Source organism: Mustelus asterias, chromosome 17 (genome assembly GCF_964213995.1).
Source record: "Mustelus asterias chromosome 17, sMusAst1.hap1.1, whole genome shotgun sequence".
NCBI classification, from domain to species: domain Eukaryota; kingdom Metazoa; phylum Chordata; class Chondrichthyes; order Carcharhiniformes; family Triakidae; genus Mustelus; species Mustelus asterias.
Genome location: NC_135817.1, coordinates 81,729,077 through 81,747,019, shown reverse-complemented (window position 1 = coordinate 81,747,019; position 17,943 = coordinate 81,729,077).

The following is a 17,943-nucleotide window of genomic DNA, read 5'->3' as shown; positions in this document are numbered from 1 at the left end:
GAGAGAGCGCAAAGAAGGTTCACCAAGATATTGCCTGGTCTGAAGGGACTATGAGGACTATGCCTGGTCTCAAGGGGCTATGAGGAGAGGTTGAATAGGAGAGGATTGTTTTCACTGGAAAGATGGAGGCTGAGGGGAGAGCTGATAGAGGTCGACAAAATTATGAGAGGCATAGACAGGATGGATAGACAGAGGCTTTTTGCTAGAAAGTGTCAATTACAAGGGGACACAGGTAAAAGGTGAGAGGGAGAAAGTTAAAGGAGATGTGCGGGTTAAGTTTTTCACGCAGAGAGTGGTGGGTGCCTGGAATGTGCTGCCAGAGGAGGTGGTGGAAGCAGGCACATTAGCACATTAAGAGGCACCTGGATGGGCACATGAATATGGAGGGATATGGACCGAGTAATGATAGAAGGGGTTGTTTTTGGTTAGGGCACCATGATCGTTACGGGCTTGGAGGGCCGAAGGGCCTGTTCCCGTGCTGTACTTTTTTTTGTTCTAATCACCCATATGTTCCATTCTCTTTAACTAGGTTACATTTTTGTATTGAAGGCTCCAGAAAGTCATCCTTCATTTTTAATATCCTCGAGTGCGTTCACACTCGCTCTGATGTGTTTGTCAGTGGACCCAGGGTATTCAGCAGAGAACCCTTATTAAAGCTGCTTCTAGCCCAACCTCCTGCCTCCACAGGATCCTCCTTTGTTGGCATAATAGCACCACACTACATTAGTTTTAGACTTTCCTTGCCAATTTATTGAAGAGTGAATGAATGAGTGAATCAATCACGCACACACCACTTCCACAAATGGAAAAACATTAGTTGACAGTCACTATAATATTACAAAGTATTACATAGCATTGACAGCGCAAAAATAAGCTGTTCAACTCCAAAGCTCATGCTGGTGTTTATACTTCACATTGGAGACCTCCTATCCTTCTCCCTCTAATGCTATCAACATTTCACACTGTTCCATTGTCCATCAAGCACTTATCTAGATTCCTCCTTTAATAGGCTATGTTATTCACCTCAACTACTCGCTATCCATCTTCTAGCCATTCGCTGGGTAAAGAGATTTCTCCAATCCAATCCAGTCAAATCTAATCCAATCCAATCTAGTGTAATCCAATCAAATCCAATCTGGTTCAGTCCAGTCCAATCCAATCAAATCCAATCTGGTTCAGTCCAATCCAATCCAATCAAATCTGGTTCAGTCCAATCCAATCCAATCAAATCCAATCGGGTTCAGTCCAATCCAATCCAGTTAAAATTCAATGCAATCCAATCCAGTCCAATCCAACCCATACCAGTCCAGAGTCAATGTTGAGGGATAGCGATGAGGACCATCAGACAATACAGCAGGACATAGATCAGTGGGAGACTTGGGCGGACAGATGGCAGATGGAGTTTAATCCAGACAAATGTGAGGTAATGCATTTTGGAAGTCTAATACAGATAGGAAATATACAGTAAATGGTAGAACCCTTAAGAGTATTGATAGGCAGAGGGATCTGGGTGTGCAGGTACACAGGTCACTGAAAGTGGAAGTGCAGGTGGAGAAGGTAGTCAAGAAGGCATACGGCATGCTTGCCTTCATCAGCCAGGCTATTGAATTTAAAAATTGGCAAGTCATGTTGCAGCTTTACAGAACCTTAGTTAGGCCTCACTTGGAATATAGTGTTCAATTCTGGTCGCCACATGACCAGAGGATGTGGAGGCTTTGGAGAGGGCACAGAAAAGATTTACCAGGATGTTGCTTGGTATGGAGGGCATCAGCTATGAGGAGAGGTGGAGAAACTTGGTTTGTTCTCACTGGAGTGATGGAGATTGAGGGGAGACCTGATAGAAGTCTACAAGATTATGAGAGGCATGGACAGAGTGGATAGTCAGAAGCTTTTTCCCAGGACGGAAGAGTCAATTGCTGGGGGCATAGGTTTAAGGTGCAAGGGGCAAGGTTTAAAGGAGATGTACGAGGCAGATTTTTTACACAGACAGTAGTGGGTGCCTGGAACCCGTTGCCGGGGAAGGTAGTGGAAGCGGATACGGTAGTGACTTTTAAGGGGCGTCTTGACAAATATATGAATAGGATGGGAATAAAGGGATATGGTCCCCGGAACGTTAGGGGCTTTTAGTTCAGTCGGGCAACATGGTCGGTGCAGAGGTGGAGGGCCGAAGGGCCTGTTCCTGTGCTGTAATTTTCTTTGTCCTTTGTTCTTTCCTCCCAGGGCAACATCCCCCTGCCTGTTTACCACTGTGCCACCATGTCTGCCCTGGGATTGTGATGTCTGGGACATTATTCTGTGCGTATGACTTTGTCAGGCTATTGCTTGACTCGTCTATGAGACAACTCACCCGATTTTAGCACAAATCCCAGAGGTTAGTGAGGACTCATACATAAACCATTCCAGGTAAAGACACCAGGTCTCAATAGGGAAACAGCTGGGTTTTTACAACAATCGACAATGCTGTCATGGTCATCATTAGACTTTTAATTCCAGAATTTTTGTTGAATTCAAATTCTATCTGCCCTGGTGGGATTCGAACCCGGGTCCCCAGAGCAAGTTAAAAGTAAAGTTTATTTATTAGTCACAAGTAGGCTTACATTAACACTGCAATGCCCCTTACCCCCAACCCCATGCGGTGAAAATCCCCCAGTCGCCACACTCCGGCACCTGTTCAGGTGAGGGAGAATTTAGCATGGCCAATTCACCTAACCTGCACATCTTTTGGACTGTGGGAGGAAACCAGAGCACCCGGAGGAAATCCACGCAGTCACAGAGAGAACATGCAAACTCCATACAGACAGTGACCCAGGCTGGGAATCGAACCTGGGTCCCTGGTTCTGTGAGGCAGCAGTGCTAGCCACTGCGCCACCGTGCCGCCCTGGGTCTTTGAATTACTAGTCCAGTGACAATGCCATAAGACCATAAGACATAGGAGCAGAATTAGGTCACTTGGCCCATCGAGTCTGCTCTGCCATTCAATCATGGCTGATATTTTTCTCATCCCCATTCTCCAGCCTTTTCCCCATAACCCCTGATCCGCAATCATGCCACCACCTCCTGTCATGTTGTGAAGGTTACTTGCAACCCAAGCCTGGATATTTTCCAGACCTTGTTGCTTACAGACACGGCTGCTACAGCACCTGAGGAATTGGTGATGTCACTGAACGTTATGCAATCATCGCCGTGTGGTCTGTTGTGTGGCCTCGGGAGAGCGAGGGGGAAGTCGGAGACACAAACAAAATGCTGCAAAAAAATATAGTGACAGCCTTTTGCTCACAAAATATCCGATGGATGACTTTGCGAAGAAGCTGCTCTCAATGCACTTTGAAAGGATGATTGTTGTTGAGAGTGGGATGCTATGACAACTCAGACTATTTGTCTTCTTTTAGCTTTGTAATAACTCCCGTCACAATATAAAAAAAGAATTAATAGCCAGCTGAAAGCACAAAAAATCCCGTTTGTCCCTGCCTATTGTATTTTGAACACCGTTCGGCAATCACCACTCTCCCATCATCACTGAGTTATTGTTATTTAGCAAATGCAAATCACTGAAGCCAAGTGATTGGCGTGTCATTCGCTGACTGTGAGGTGATTATCCGTTACTTGGTCTGCAGAGGGGGGGAATGTGCAGCCTTGTTTTTGTCTTTCCACAAATGCATTGAGGCCCTGGTCGTGGAGGTTGGCTGCCCCTGGGCCCTGGCCAGTCCCGAACTTGTTTAACAAGGATCTCTGCCACCAAGTTAGTTCAAAGCCTGCCATTCAACAGATGGGGCTGGAGTTCTCCGATGTCACAAGCCATTGCTGCCAGCTATTTCCCATCAACAAATACTACTTGGGCAACACAACCCAAGCCCTGGATCCCACCAGCTGCCCCTTACCCCCAACCCCATGCTGTCAACCCCTTATTCCAATCTACCATGTTGTTGACTGAACAAAATATGCCAATTCAAAGCCAGGTCATTCAGTGTTAATCAGGAGCATTTAGAATCCACTGTCCTTGAGACAAATTCCAAAGTAGACTTGAATGATTGGAAGGAATTGGGGGGGCGGGGGGGTTGGTTTGAAGGGTGGGGTGGGGTGCGGGGATAGTGATGGACTCCAATGTATGGTTAGACAGCAACAGCACATCATCATCTTGGACCATGTATCTGTACACAGCAGCTTGCACTCAAGGTGTCCTTTGTTATATATTTAAGTGGCTGCATGATTACTTTAAGAGCCAGTCACATGATTTGATGATGATGTCATTGGCACGCTTCACAGGTTCCTACATTTGCTTCCTTTTCTACTCTCTGTGGTCAACATGCCCGGAGATGACCCTGGGTCATCTAAACTCAATACATTGGCTCTATTCCCTCTCCACAGTTGCTATCAGACCTGCTGAGATTTTCCACTACTTTGTGTTTCAGATTCCAGCATCCCAGTATTTTGCTTTTATGCTCCTGCAATAAACCTTGTTGTTGTTATGCAAACCACATTTTTCTTTATCGTTAAAACCAAAACCCCTTCCATAGTTAGAACATTACACCTTTAACAGTGTAAAATGCCTTAAGATGTATCACAAAAGCGTAATCAGAAAATATTTGACGTTGAACCGCATAAGGAACTATTGGAACAAGTAACCAAAAAGCTTGGTCAAAGAGGCATGTTTTAAGGAGCGGCTTAAAGCCCGAAGTCAGAAGTTGAGTGGTGGAAGGATTTAGGGAGGGAATTCCAGAGCTAACATCCAAGGCAGCTGAAGGCACAGCCACCAATGGTGGAGCGATTAAAATTGGGGATGTGCCAGAAGGCAGGATTGTCGGAGCACAGTTATACCAGAGGATTGTGGGGCTGGAGGGATTGGCAGGTCATGTGAGGGCTGTTAGTAGGTCAATTTTGTAACTGCACCTCTATTGGCTTTGCTTTCGTAACAGCCTCGTGCACACTTCAGTCACTGCATGCCTCAAAAACAAAACTTAATCCTGCAAATCATCCTGTTTATCAAGGGCGCAGACAGGTAGTCAATATGGAGCGGTCACAGCACACTGAAGCAGAGCAGCAGCGATTTAACATTACTCCCGTTTAAAACAAAGTAGTAAAAGTGAGCGATCAGATTGTAAACCAAGGTTTTCCTTAGTTTCTTCCCCCCTCTCTCGCATCTCTCCAAACGTCAGCTACAGTACAGTGGGCAGTAATCCTCTCTCCTGTGGGTCCAAGCACAATTCCAGAGATCCAAACACATAGGCTTGAATTTTCAGGATGGCGAGAGCTTGGTGCCTGTCGCCATTTCATGCTCAACTGAGCATTGATTGGCAGCACTTCTGTCCACCCGTGGACAGAAGTCCTACCTTGGAGAACAGTTGGCCAATCAAATTGGCCAACAGCTCTCCAACCCCTCCATACACAGCGCTGCAATGGCCAGAAAAGGTACTGCAGCACCAGGCCCTAGCCTCAGTCCTGGGACCACACCTCAGATAAGGTCATGGGGCGGTGCAGGGTAGGGGGAGGACTATCTCGATGTTGGGGGATAGGCCAGGGATTGACGGAGGGCCAGAGCTCCCAGGTCCCTAAAAGAAGGGTACCTCAAGTCTGAAGGCACCTTCAGATTGAGGTAGTGACCCCCACGCTCTTCTTGCCCAGTCTGGAAATTGTTTACTTCTTCTCCACAGGGTCCTGATCCAACTGGCCCCCGTCAGCCTAAAAATGGGTGGGAAAAGGCCATTAAATGGTCAATTATGGGTCTTAATAACAGCATGGTCGGGCTTCCATGCCAAAGCCCTGTCCGTCCTATCGTGAAACTGCATTTGGGTCAGGGTGAGCGGGATCCAGGAAGAAATCCCATCCATGGAATTTAATGTTGCTTCCCTCTTTGGAACCTGCTTGTAGGGGAGGGTAAAACTCTGGCCATAATCTAAGCTGACACTCCAATGCAATACTGAGGGACTGCTGCACTGTTGGCTGCACTAGCAATTTTAAACGGAGGCCTCACCTTCCCTGTCAGGTTGATGTAAGAGATTGCATGATGCCATTTTGAAGAGCGAGACAGTTTACTCTGATGCCTTGGCCTAACTGAAGGATGAATACATTTGAATACAAGATGAGAATTCTAAAATTTACTGACTTCATTAAAAAGCACATTTTCTGGTCATTAGCACGTTGCTGAACTTGCCAAGTCCAAATTAGTTGCCGTAATTCCTCATTCCCAACAGTGCCCACATTCCAGAAAGATGTCACTTGCTCTAAAGTACTTTAGAATGTCCTGAAGTTGGATGGTGCTATATAAATGCGAGAGTTTTTTTCTGATTGAGAGTTTGGTTCCATTCTATTTCAATTTGGCAACTGCAAGGTAGTCCAGACCAATCTCCCACTTTCCATCCTCCTTAGACGTGAGGTCATCCCAAACTGCTCCTCATGTCCAAACTCACACCCATTCCATTCACTCATCACTCGTTGTGTTTGCTGACCTGCATTGGCTCCAGATTAAGCAATGCCTCAATTTCAAAGTTCTCGTGCTTCCTTTCAAATTCTTCCATGCTCCCTCGCTGTCATTTTTGCCAGCTCTAGAGTCCTCAAGGTAGCTGCACTCCTCCGACTCTGGCCTCTTAAACATCCCTGTTTATAATCATCCCTACATTGATGACCTTGCCTTCTGTTGCCTAGTCGCTAAGCTCTGGAATTCCCTCTGCCTCTCAGCCTCTGTACCTCACGTTCCTCCTTTGTGTCATGACCTACTGTATCGCCATTAGCAGAGGGTTCACCCAAAATGGTGAAATTGAATCATGCAGATTCCTTTAGCACTAATAAATATGAGAAATCAAGTCAGCAATAAATACCTTGGCTTTACAATTTATCTCAATAAGTGCTGAAAAATGGGGTAAGAAAAGATAGATGCTTGAGGGCTGGCACAGACACAATGGACCAAAGGGTCTCTTTCTAAGTGGTAAAACTCTAAGAGGAGTCTAAAGATGTAACTCTTTGACAAAGATTTTGGTAATCTGCCCAAATATCTCTTCATGGATTCTGTGTCAAATAACTCTTCCAAGAAGTGCATTAAGTTTCATAAGTTTTGTTTTATTATTGTCCCAAGTAGGCTTACATTAACACTGCACTGAAGTTACTGTGAAAATCCCCTGGTTGCCACATTTCGGCACCTGTTCGGGTACACTGAGGGAGAATTTAGCATTGCCAATGCAACTAACCAGCTCATCTTTCGGACTGTGGGAGGAAACCGGAGCACCCGGAGGAAACCCACGCAGACACGGGAAGAATGTGCAGATTCCACATAGGCAGTGACCCAAGCCGGGGATTGAACCCACGTCCTGTCGCTGTGAGGCAGCAGTGCTAACCACTGTGCTACATTAAGGTGTTTCACTATGTTAAAGGCACTATATAAATGCAAGTTAGTGTTGTTGGAATAGCACATGAATTGTGCTGGTCGTAAGGTTGTGGACTCAAGTTGCATTGAATTCTGAAAGCACACTAATAATCCAACATTATATACTAACTGGGAGAAAGGCTGTCCTTCAGTGGAGATGTTCAATGGAAGCCCGATCTTGGCATTCAAATGCTTATGGCACTTTTCATAAAAGAGCCGTTTGGTGCTCTGGCCATCATTTGCCTCTCCACCATCAGAATGAGTTAGTTGGTCACTCGGGAATAGTGCCTGCTGTGGCTGTGTTGGGAGCACTCTTGCCTCTGAGCTTGAAGGTGATGGCTTCATGTCCAATTCCATAGGTTGAGCACAACAGCCTGTCTGACACACCAGTGTGGCACTAAGGGAGTGCCACACTGTCAGAAGGCTTGGTTTTTCGATGCGGTATTAATCTGAGGCCCTATCTACCCTCTCATGCAGACATAAAAGATCCTCTGGGACTATTTCAAAGAAGGGCAGGGGAGCTACGCCCACTGTCACGTTGAAATGTTAATGTGCAAATGTTTATACTCCACATGATCCTTCTCCCAGTCTGATTACCTCTTCACACGCACACTGGCCCTCGTTCTCTTTTCCCTCACGTATTCACCAAACATCATTTTAAGTGCATCAAAACTCTCTGCTCCAAACACTCTATGTGGCAGCGAGTTGCATAATTTCACCCCTTGCTGTGAAAAGAAATTCCTCCTGAATGGTTTATTTATCGAATGGTGGTTTGTATCTTGCTGTGTGTAAATTGGCTGCTTTGTTAACTAGGTAATAGCAATCTATTCTTCCCTTCACAACAATCCATTACATGCAAACTGCTTTTGGATGTTGGAGAGAGGTGTCACGATGTGCTCTAGAAATACAAATTGCTTTCTCTTCATTGCGTGTTTTCTCTTCCTTTCCCTCCTGCTAGTCAGAAGTATCAATATTTCGATAGTGCAGAGCTCCATAACTATCTCGCTTTTAAATTTTTCCCACAAACTAAAAGTCACACATGCCAGATCTAACTATTTGCCCTTATGTATGGACAATGAATGGAAAGTGTGGGCGAGATTCGCCGGCCACGCACGCCCCAAGACCAGAAATTCCCTCCTGAGATCAACGGACCTTTGAATGGTCCACGGAACTTTCTGTTGCACTCGCTATAATTCCCACGGCCGGCGAGAATTTTGGCCCATGTTTGTTTGCAGGTCATAAGATGGTGGTTACAAGTCCGATGAAAACATGACCCACTCATTATGCAACTTGTTGTTACGTGGAGCACTTGAAGCAGGAGTATTGATGCACTTAAGGCTAAGCTTAATGCATACACCTTATTAGCACAGAGACCAGACATCTACCATCGAGAAGGACAAGGGCTCATGGGTACACTACCATCTGCACGTTCCCAAGCCATCCTGACTCGGAACGATATCGCCGATCCTTCACTGTCGCGGGGTCAAAATACTGCAAATCCAACCCTGATAATACTGTGGTGCACCTACATGACATGGATCCCAGTGGTTCATGAAGGAGACTTGATTGTTTGAGTTATAAGGAGGGGCTGGATAGACTGGGACTTTTTTTCTCTGGAGCGTAGAAGGCTGAGGGGTGATCTTATAGAGGTCTATAAAATAATGAGGGGCACAGATCAGCTAGATAGTCGATATCTTTCTCCAAAGGTAGGGGAGTCTAAAACTAGAGGACATAGGTTTAAGGCGAGAGGGGAGAAATACAAAAGTGTCCAGAGAGGCAATTTTTTCACAAAGAGGGTGGTGAGGTAGTAGTAGAGGCGGGTACAATTTTGTCATTTAAAAAGCATTTAGGTAGTTACATGGGTAAGATGGGTATCGAGGGATATGGGCCAAATGCGGGCAATTAAGACTAGCTTAGACGTTTGTGAAAGAAAGGGCGGCATGGACAAGTTGGTCCGAAGGACCTGTTTCCATGCTGTAAACCTCTATGACTCTCTGACTCTATGAAGGTAGCTCAATATCACCTCCTCAAGGACAATTGACGTTGACCTTGCCACATTCCATGATAGAAGGAAACACAAAAGAAATACAAGTCTCCACATTCACTTCAACGCAATGTCAGAATCACATTCCAAATCATTTTTAAGCACTCGTTTTATTCATATTCTCCTCATTGGCTGGGGGTAATCCAACCTCCTGATGTATTTAGAAAATTGCGGTGCGTGTTGAAATGCTTTGTTGTCAGCTCCTGAAAACAAGGCAATGTATTCAGCTTGTGAGGGTGGGAGAAATCAGTGTGCTGTTGCCTCAACTGCTTTGTGAAGAATTTTTCTCTCTGAACAGGGGCACCTTGAAGAAGTCATCAGGAATCGGTGTCTGCCATATGCCAGTCATTGCTCAAGGGGGAAAAAAAATCCCTGGAATTGTAGAAATGTATCATTAAAATTATAGTAAAGGTAAGAAGCAGGAGGTGAGAACATTAAGGAATAAATCACATCTGTTTTTCTCTTATCATCCAAGCGAAATCATCAACTGAGTTGCAGTTCCAAAGAAGAGTCACATTGGACTTGAAATGTTAACTCTGGGTGGAATTTCCCCCCCAAAAATAGGCAGAGTGGCGCAGTGGGCAGGGCCTGATTGCGCCTCTTCACCAACTTCAGTTTAAGAAGGCACAGTAAGGAGTCTCACAACACCAGGTTAAAGTCCAACAGGTTTATTTGGTAGCACAAGCTTTCGGAGCGCCACTCCTTCATCAGGTGAGTGAAGGAGCAGTGCTTCGAAAGCTTGTGCTACCAAATAAACCTGTTGGACTTTAACCTGGTGTTGCGAGACTACTTACTGTACCCACCCCAGTCCAACGCCGCCATCTCCACATCACAGTTTGAGAAGATCAGGGCACCCTTTTTAAAGGGCACATCAATACAAGAAATTAAAAATAGGAACACTCCTCTCCTGCAAACACACCCTTCCTCCGAATACCCCTCCCCGCAACATCAGCCCCCCCCCCCCCGCCCCATGGATAACTTCAACCCCCCCTCCAACCCAACCCAAGGAACACTTTACTGGCACTGACAGTGCCTAAGGACAGTGCCTAAGTGATGCACTGGCAAGTCCCTCACACTCTGAGCAATGCAATCCCCTGTGGAAAGTAAGACAGAGTTAACATTTTGAGTCTAATATGACCCTCTGGCACCTCTTCTCCTGCAACCAGATTTATACCAATCAATGTTCTAAAGATTTGTAGTTTACATGTACCTTGGATAGAGGGAAGCCTGTAAATGTACTGTACTTGGATTTCCAGAAAGTGTTTGATAAGGTGCCAAATCAAAGATGATTGTGTAAGATAAAAGTTCAAAGTGCAGGGATTAACAGGTTAGCATGGATGGAAGATTGGCTGGTCGGCAGAAAACAGAGAGTTTGTGTGATTATTGTCCCTTTAAGGACAACACAGCAGAAGAGGGTCACCTGACTTGGTGGACCAATTGAGACCGAGAGTGGGTAATCACCCCAGGAAGTGGAGCTCTCTCTTTGGCAGAAAACATGCAAAGACATGTAGAAGAGACTGGAGCAGCCGATGGGCCGCTCTAGGGCAGCCGTGAGTCTGTGAGCCTCTGTACAAATTTTTCCTTCTTAATAAATAGGTTTAGCGCTCCTGAAGAGGTCTGTAGCATGCATCATTACACTGGCGATGAGGGTGGGGTGGATTTTGAGGACACTGCCTGTGGCCTGCGCTGTGTGCGTGGTGAGATATTGAAATATTGCCACACCTGAGGGACAGACACGGAATAAACCTGAATTGGTCGGTACAGTCAGAAGTTTAGAAATATCCAGAAAGAAAATGAAAAGAAAATAACCCTCAGAAGCAAGAGGTGTGATTTTGTGCTTAAGGAAAAGTGGAATTCAAGTTTAAAGAGAATGAGTTGCTGCATTGTTATTGGGTTTTTTTTAAAAAAATGGGTACAAAGAGAACACAGGGCAGTGTTTTGAGTGATTTTTTTTTAAAGCCCCGAGTAGTTGTGGTTTGGTCTCCAGAGTGCGGGAAAGTGAAGAGGCTTGGATTGCCGGGCTCCCGGTCCAAGTGGAACCTGTGAGTGGGAGTTCCGGGAAGCGATCCCTGCTCTGAGACACAGGAGGCAGCAAGTTCCGAAGTTTTTAAAAGAAGTTTTGAATCCATTAAGAAAATGAGTTTAAAAGTTTTGCAAATGACCCTTTGGACCTCGAGATTGCTGCATCTTCCAGTGAAATTGATGAAAAAAAAACAGTCCATCAAAGGAAGAGAAGATTGGACTCTGCACATGGCCAGAGGATAAAAGAAGCAGCGATCACTGAGAGAGCTTTCTGTCAGTAAGACAGAGAAGTTTAAACGTTCAAAGGAGGGTGCCAGAATCGCTGGAAAATCATACAGAGAGAACGGGCAACTGCTGACAGCTTGACTAAAAATGGAGTCTTTTTTTTCATGCAAAGTTAATTTATTAGGCACAAGTAAGGCTTACATTAACACTGCAATGAAGTTACTGTGAAATCCCCAGAGTCGCCACACTCTGGCGCCTGTTTGGTCAATGCACCTAACCAGCACATCTTTCAGACTGTGGGAGGAAACTGGAGCACCCGGAGGAAACCCACACAGACACAGGGAGAATGTGCAAACTCCAGACAAATAGTGACCCAAACCGAGAATTGAACCCGGGTCCCTGGCGCTGTGAAGCAGCAGTGCTAACCACTGTGTTACCGCCATTCTTTAATGGGACATGGGTATCGCTGGCTGGACCAAAGTTTATCCCCCATCCCTAATTGTGCTTGAGAGGGTAGTTAAGAGCAGAAGATATGTCAGAATTGGGACAGTTGGTGAGCTGTTCGAGAGCAGCTGTGAGCCTCTGTACAAGTATTTCCTTGTTAGCATATACATCCTGTGTTCCGGATGAAGTCTGTAGCATCCGTCATGACAGTATGCGTACATGGGTCTTTGGCAGGATGTGGTGAGTCGAGTCCCCTTGGGATCAGGACTGTGGCCTCAATGTTTTACAATTTGCATCAATTACTTTGATTAGGGTTCTTTCTGGTTGTATCACAGCTTGGTCTGGCTCCTGCTCTGTCCAAGAACACCAAAAACTACAGAGGATCGTTAACGAAGCCCAGTCCATCAGGCAAACCAGCCTCCCATCCATTGACTCTGTCTACACTTCCCGCTGCCTCGGGAAAAGCAGCCAGCATAATTAAGGACCCCACGCACCCTAGACATACTCTCTTTCACCTTCTTCCGTCGGGAAAAAGATACAAAAGTCTGAGGTCACATACCAATCGACTCAATAACAGCTTCTTCCCTGCTGCTGTCAGACTTTTGAATGGACCTACCTCGCACTAAGTTGATCTTTCTCTACACCCTAGCTATAACTGTAACACTACATTCTGCACTCTCTCCTTCCCTTCTCTATGTACGATATGCTTTGTCTGTATAGCGTGCAGGAAACAATACCTTTCACCGTATACTAATACATGCAGCAATAATAAATCAAATCAAATCAAATCAAAGGCATGGTAGTTAAATTTGCAGACGACACAAAGATAGTTTGGAACATATGTTGTGAAGGAGACGTAAGAAGTTTGCAAATGGATATAGGTAGGTTGAGTGAGTGGGCAACAATCTGGTGGATGGAGTATAATGTGGGGAAATGTGAGGTTGTTCACATTGGCAGGAAGAACAAAGAAGCAGAGGTTTACTTTAAAAGGAGAACAGCAGCAGAATTCCGAGATGCAGAGGGATCTAGGTGTTCGCGTGCATGAGTCACAAAATGAGCATGTATTGGTGTAGCAAGTAATTAAGAAGGTGAATGGAATGCTATCCTTTGTTAGGAGAGGAATTGAATGTTAAAGTAAAGATGTTATGCTTCAGTTATGCAGGGTATTGGTGAGACCACACCTCACTCTGTGCAGTTTTTGTCTCCTTATTTAAGGAAAGATGTAAATGCGTTGAAGGCGGTTCAGATTCATAAAGATTGTAGGTTAGACAGACCAGGCTTGTTTACCCTGGAGTTTAGCAGAGTTAGGGTTGATTTGATTGAAGTATCTAAGACCCTGAATGATCTTTACAAGGTGGACATGAAAAGGATGTTTCCTTTCATCATTGAATCATAGAATCTACAGTGCAGAAGGAGGCCATTTGGCCCATCGATCCTGCACTGAGAACAATCCCACCCAGGTCCTATCCCTGCAACCCCATATATTTACCCTCTAAGGGGCAATTTAGTATGGCCAATCAACCTAGCCTGCACATCTTTTGGACCGTGAGAGGAAACCAGAGCACCCAGAGGAAACCCAAGCAGACTCCACAGAGACAGTGACCCAAGCTGGGAATCAAACCCAGGTCCCTGGCGCTGTGAGGCAGCAGTGTTAGCCACTGTGCCACCGTGCCACCTCATTGGGTCCAGTATTAGGGACACTGTTTGAAAATTAGGGGTTACCTTTTCGGACAGAGATGAGGAGAAATATTTTCTCTCAGAGGGTTGTACATCTTTGGCTCTGTGCCTCAGAAGGCAGTGGAGCCAGGTAGGATCATTGAATATTTTTAAGGTGGAGGTTTTTTGATTCTTGTTAGGCAAGGGAATTAAAGGTTATTGGGGTCGACGGGAATGTGGAACTCGATATACAAATGGATCTTACTGAATGGCGGAACAGGCTCAAGAAGCCAAAAGGCTTGCTTCTGCTCCTATTTTGTATGTTCGTATGTACGTAGTTAGAAATTATTTGCAGGCAAGAAAGGTGCCATTCGACCCAACTGGTCCCTGCCAGTGTTAATGCTCCTCCCATACCTCTTCATCTCACCTTATGCTTCTATTCCTTTCTCCCTCAGATATTTATTTATATTCCTCTTAAATCTATCTCTGCTAATTACCTAAGCCACTCTTTGTGGTAGCAAGTTTCCATTCTCACAACTTTCTCACTCTGGGTAAAGAAATTTCTCTGAATTCCCTGCTGTATTTATTAGCGTCTATCATATATATATATATATGACTCCTCAGTTTTGGACACACACAGCATCAAAGGAAATCTGTGTACCCATTGTGCCTTTGTAAGCTCTCTGGAAAAACTATCCAATTAATACAATCACTGCTCGTTCCCCACAGCCCTGCAAACTTTTCCTTTACAAGAAAGATTATGGAGGTTTTCCCCCCACTCCTCTTATCCTTCCACCCCTTGTTCTACCTCTCCTCCTTTAACACATTCCTTAAAAGCTACATCTTTGACCAAGCTGCCCTGACACCTCCTTATCTGGCTCTGTGGCAAATCTTGTTAGATAATGCTCCTGTAAAGTGCTTTAGCATGTTTAATTATTTTAAGGTTTGTACACGAAGGCCAATTTTTTATTCATTCGTGGTAATGGGTGTCACTGGCTGGCCAGCATTTATTGCCCATCTCTCGTTGCCCTTAGAGGGCAGTTGAGAGTCAACCACATTGCTGTGGCTCTGGAGTCACATGTAAGCCAGACCAGGTAAGGACGGCAGATTTCCTTCCCTAAATGTATTTCCTTCCAGATGTATTTTTCCAACAATCGATTAATGATCATCAGTAGATTCTTAATTCTAGATATATTTTAGTGAATTCAAATTCCATCATCTGCCCATGGCGGGATTCGAACCCAGGTCCCCAGAACATTAGCAAAGTTTCTGGATTAATAGTCTAGTGATAATACCACCAGACCATCACCTTTCCTTATGATTATTATTATGTATCCCAGTCCCTTTTGAAGGTTAACATTGCACCTGCTTCTGCCCATTTCTCTGGCAGTGCATTCCAGGTACAAACAACTCACATTAAAAAATGCACTCCGCATTTGCCCTCTGATTCTTTTTGGCAATGACCTTGAATCTGCATCCCTGGTTACAGAGCATCAGAGCTGTAGCATGGGGTGCCGAAACCCCTGCTTTCTGAGACTATTAAACAAAGTAGACAAATCTAAAATGGGGACCATAATGTGCCTTATACATACCAAAGATATCACCATGTGCCGCTTACGTTATTATACGAAGGCACTGTCTATTCAACACAATACAATCAGTAGTAGTGAATCTTTAATAAATATTGTCATTTTAAAATGTAGTTTTGAATATCTGGTAAGCTTTGGCCAAGGGCAGCCTGCCCTAAAAGCATAATGGGAAAAAAACAGAAGCAGATAGGCCACATTCTCTGGAACAACGAAGTATCGAACTTAATCAGTGAAAGGCTTTGGAAGATTTGCAGCTGTGAGGTACTAAGATTGTGGAATGAATAGAAGGATTCAATTGCTAATTAAATTCAATAGGAGCATTCCACCCCTCACTCTTAGCCTCCCTGTGTGGGCTGTGACGGTAAGGTATAACTGTTTAGACAGGATGACTCCCTGATTCCCTTTTGGTTCTTATAGTATGCAGGTGACGAGAGCGAACCTGGAACCTGTCAGACATGCGGTAAGGTTGCTTAGCAGTGAGGGAGGGAAAGATGTCCCAGGTCAAGTTAACCAATAGTTCCTAGTTATGTTCAGGGATAGAATGCTGTTGGCCAAGGTAAATAGTGTGTATTAATGTAATTGGACCATTCGGTTTGTATGATAGATTGGGCAGAGAATATGAATCTTCGACAATAGTATATCAGATGTGTTCATATGATGTAATTTTAGAGAGAAGTTGGAGCCCATCCGGCATCTCCCTCCCGATGCGTACTGATCAAATAAAGAACATCTTTAACTCGCAAGTTTTGTATGAGCTGAAACCAGCTCAATACAAGGCACCGAGAGGGAAGCCCCCTGAAAATTCCCCCAACAAGGCTAGTGGAAACAGCTTCTCCTTGTCCACTCGATCAAAATTCCCCACCATTTTGAACGCAAGTGTTGAGACCTATCAAAAGATGAAACTGTGAATCTGTGTTGGATATTGCTGGCATTGTGTTCCTAATTAGTTATTAATTGTGTTAAATTATTTATGAGTTTCTTGGCTGTTAGTGAATGGCATTGCACTGTGTTAAGCAGAGAATTGCAATATGTCAATGTAACTAATAAACGACAATAGTCTTTTGCTGCTGACATCAGTAAGTCTGCATTTGATTTCAGTATTGTACCCAATTCCTTTTATTATAATTAAAATTACATAAAGTGGAATAAATGCTTGTGGCAAACAGCGTGTTGAGATCAGGTTTAAAGTTAATTTATTATTATCACAAGGAGGCTTAGGTTAACTCTGCAATGAAGTTACTGTGAAAATCCCCTATTCGCCACACTCCAGCGCCTGTTCGGGTAACTGACGCAGATTTTGGTAATCTGCCCTAATATCTCTTCATGGGTTCTGTGTCAAATAACTCTTCCAAGAAGTGCATCAAGCTTCATAAGTTTCATTTTATTATTGTCTCAAGTAGGCTGACATTAACACTGCAATGAAATTACTGTGAAAATTCCCCAGTCACCACACTCTGGCACCTGTTTAGGTACACTGAAAGAGAATTTAGCATGGCCAATGCACCTGAACAAGCGCACATTTCAGACTGTGGGCGGAAACCAGAGCACCCAGAGGAAACCCACTCAAACAAAGGGAGAATGTGCAGACTCCACACAGACAGTGATCCAGGCCGGGAATCGAACCAGCGTCCTTGGCGCAGTGAGGCAGCAGTGCTTACCACTGTGCCAGGTGAGCTGCGTTATGGCCCACTTAGTTTGAATTAACAGTCAATTAAATTGAATTTGAGAAATTGTTGTTTGGAATTTTTTAAAACGTTCTCAGAGTGTGAACATCACTGGCAAAGCCAATATTCCATAGATACGTGTTAGGAAAGGTTATTAAGAGGCACAGATCCAAGGTGGGTTAATGGAGTTAAGATACTATGATCAATCATGATCCATTAAATGGCAGACAGGGTTCAAGGTCGTGATCTCTGCTTAATTCTGTTCTTTGCATGTTCTTGTTTCAGGTCCATGCCTAGTTACCCTGATCCTTTTGATGCAACTGAGTGTCTTGCTCATTGAGGGCCAATCATGTCAGTGCACGAGATTCCAATACAGACCCTGGGTAAGAATGGATCCTAAAGGAAATTTGGCAATTCAGATTTTGCAGTCTGTATTTTTTTAAACTGAATTCATTCTCTCACATCTGCAGTGCTGAGATTTGAACTGATGTTGGATTATTCATCTCGTCCAATGATGTAACCATCACACTACAGTAGATGGCAAAGAAAAGTTGGCATGAGTGGATATAGCTCTAATTAAAAAGCATAAAAAGTCCCTTACTTGGATCTGTAACTCGAATAAAACTGAATCCATTTTAAGCAATTAGTGCAGTAAGGAATTGACTGCCAAGTGTTTAGTGTTAATGAGGCAACCTGAGATGAATTGGGACTTTGACTCATTACAAATGGTGCAGGAGGCATTTTTTAATTCACTCCTAGGACGTGGGTGTTGCTGGCTAGGCCAGCATTTATTGCCCATCCTTAATTATCCTTGAGAAGATGGTAGTGAGCTGTCTTCTTGAACCGCTGCAGTTCATTTGGTGTAGATACACCCACACTGCTGTTAGGGAGGGATTTGCAGGATTCTGACCCAGCGACAGTGTAAGAACGGCGATATATCTCCAA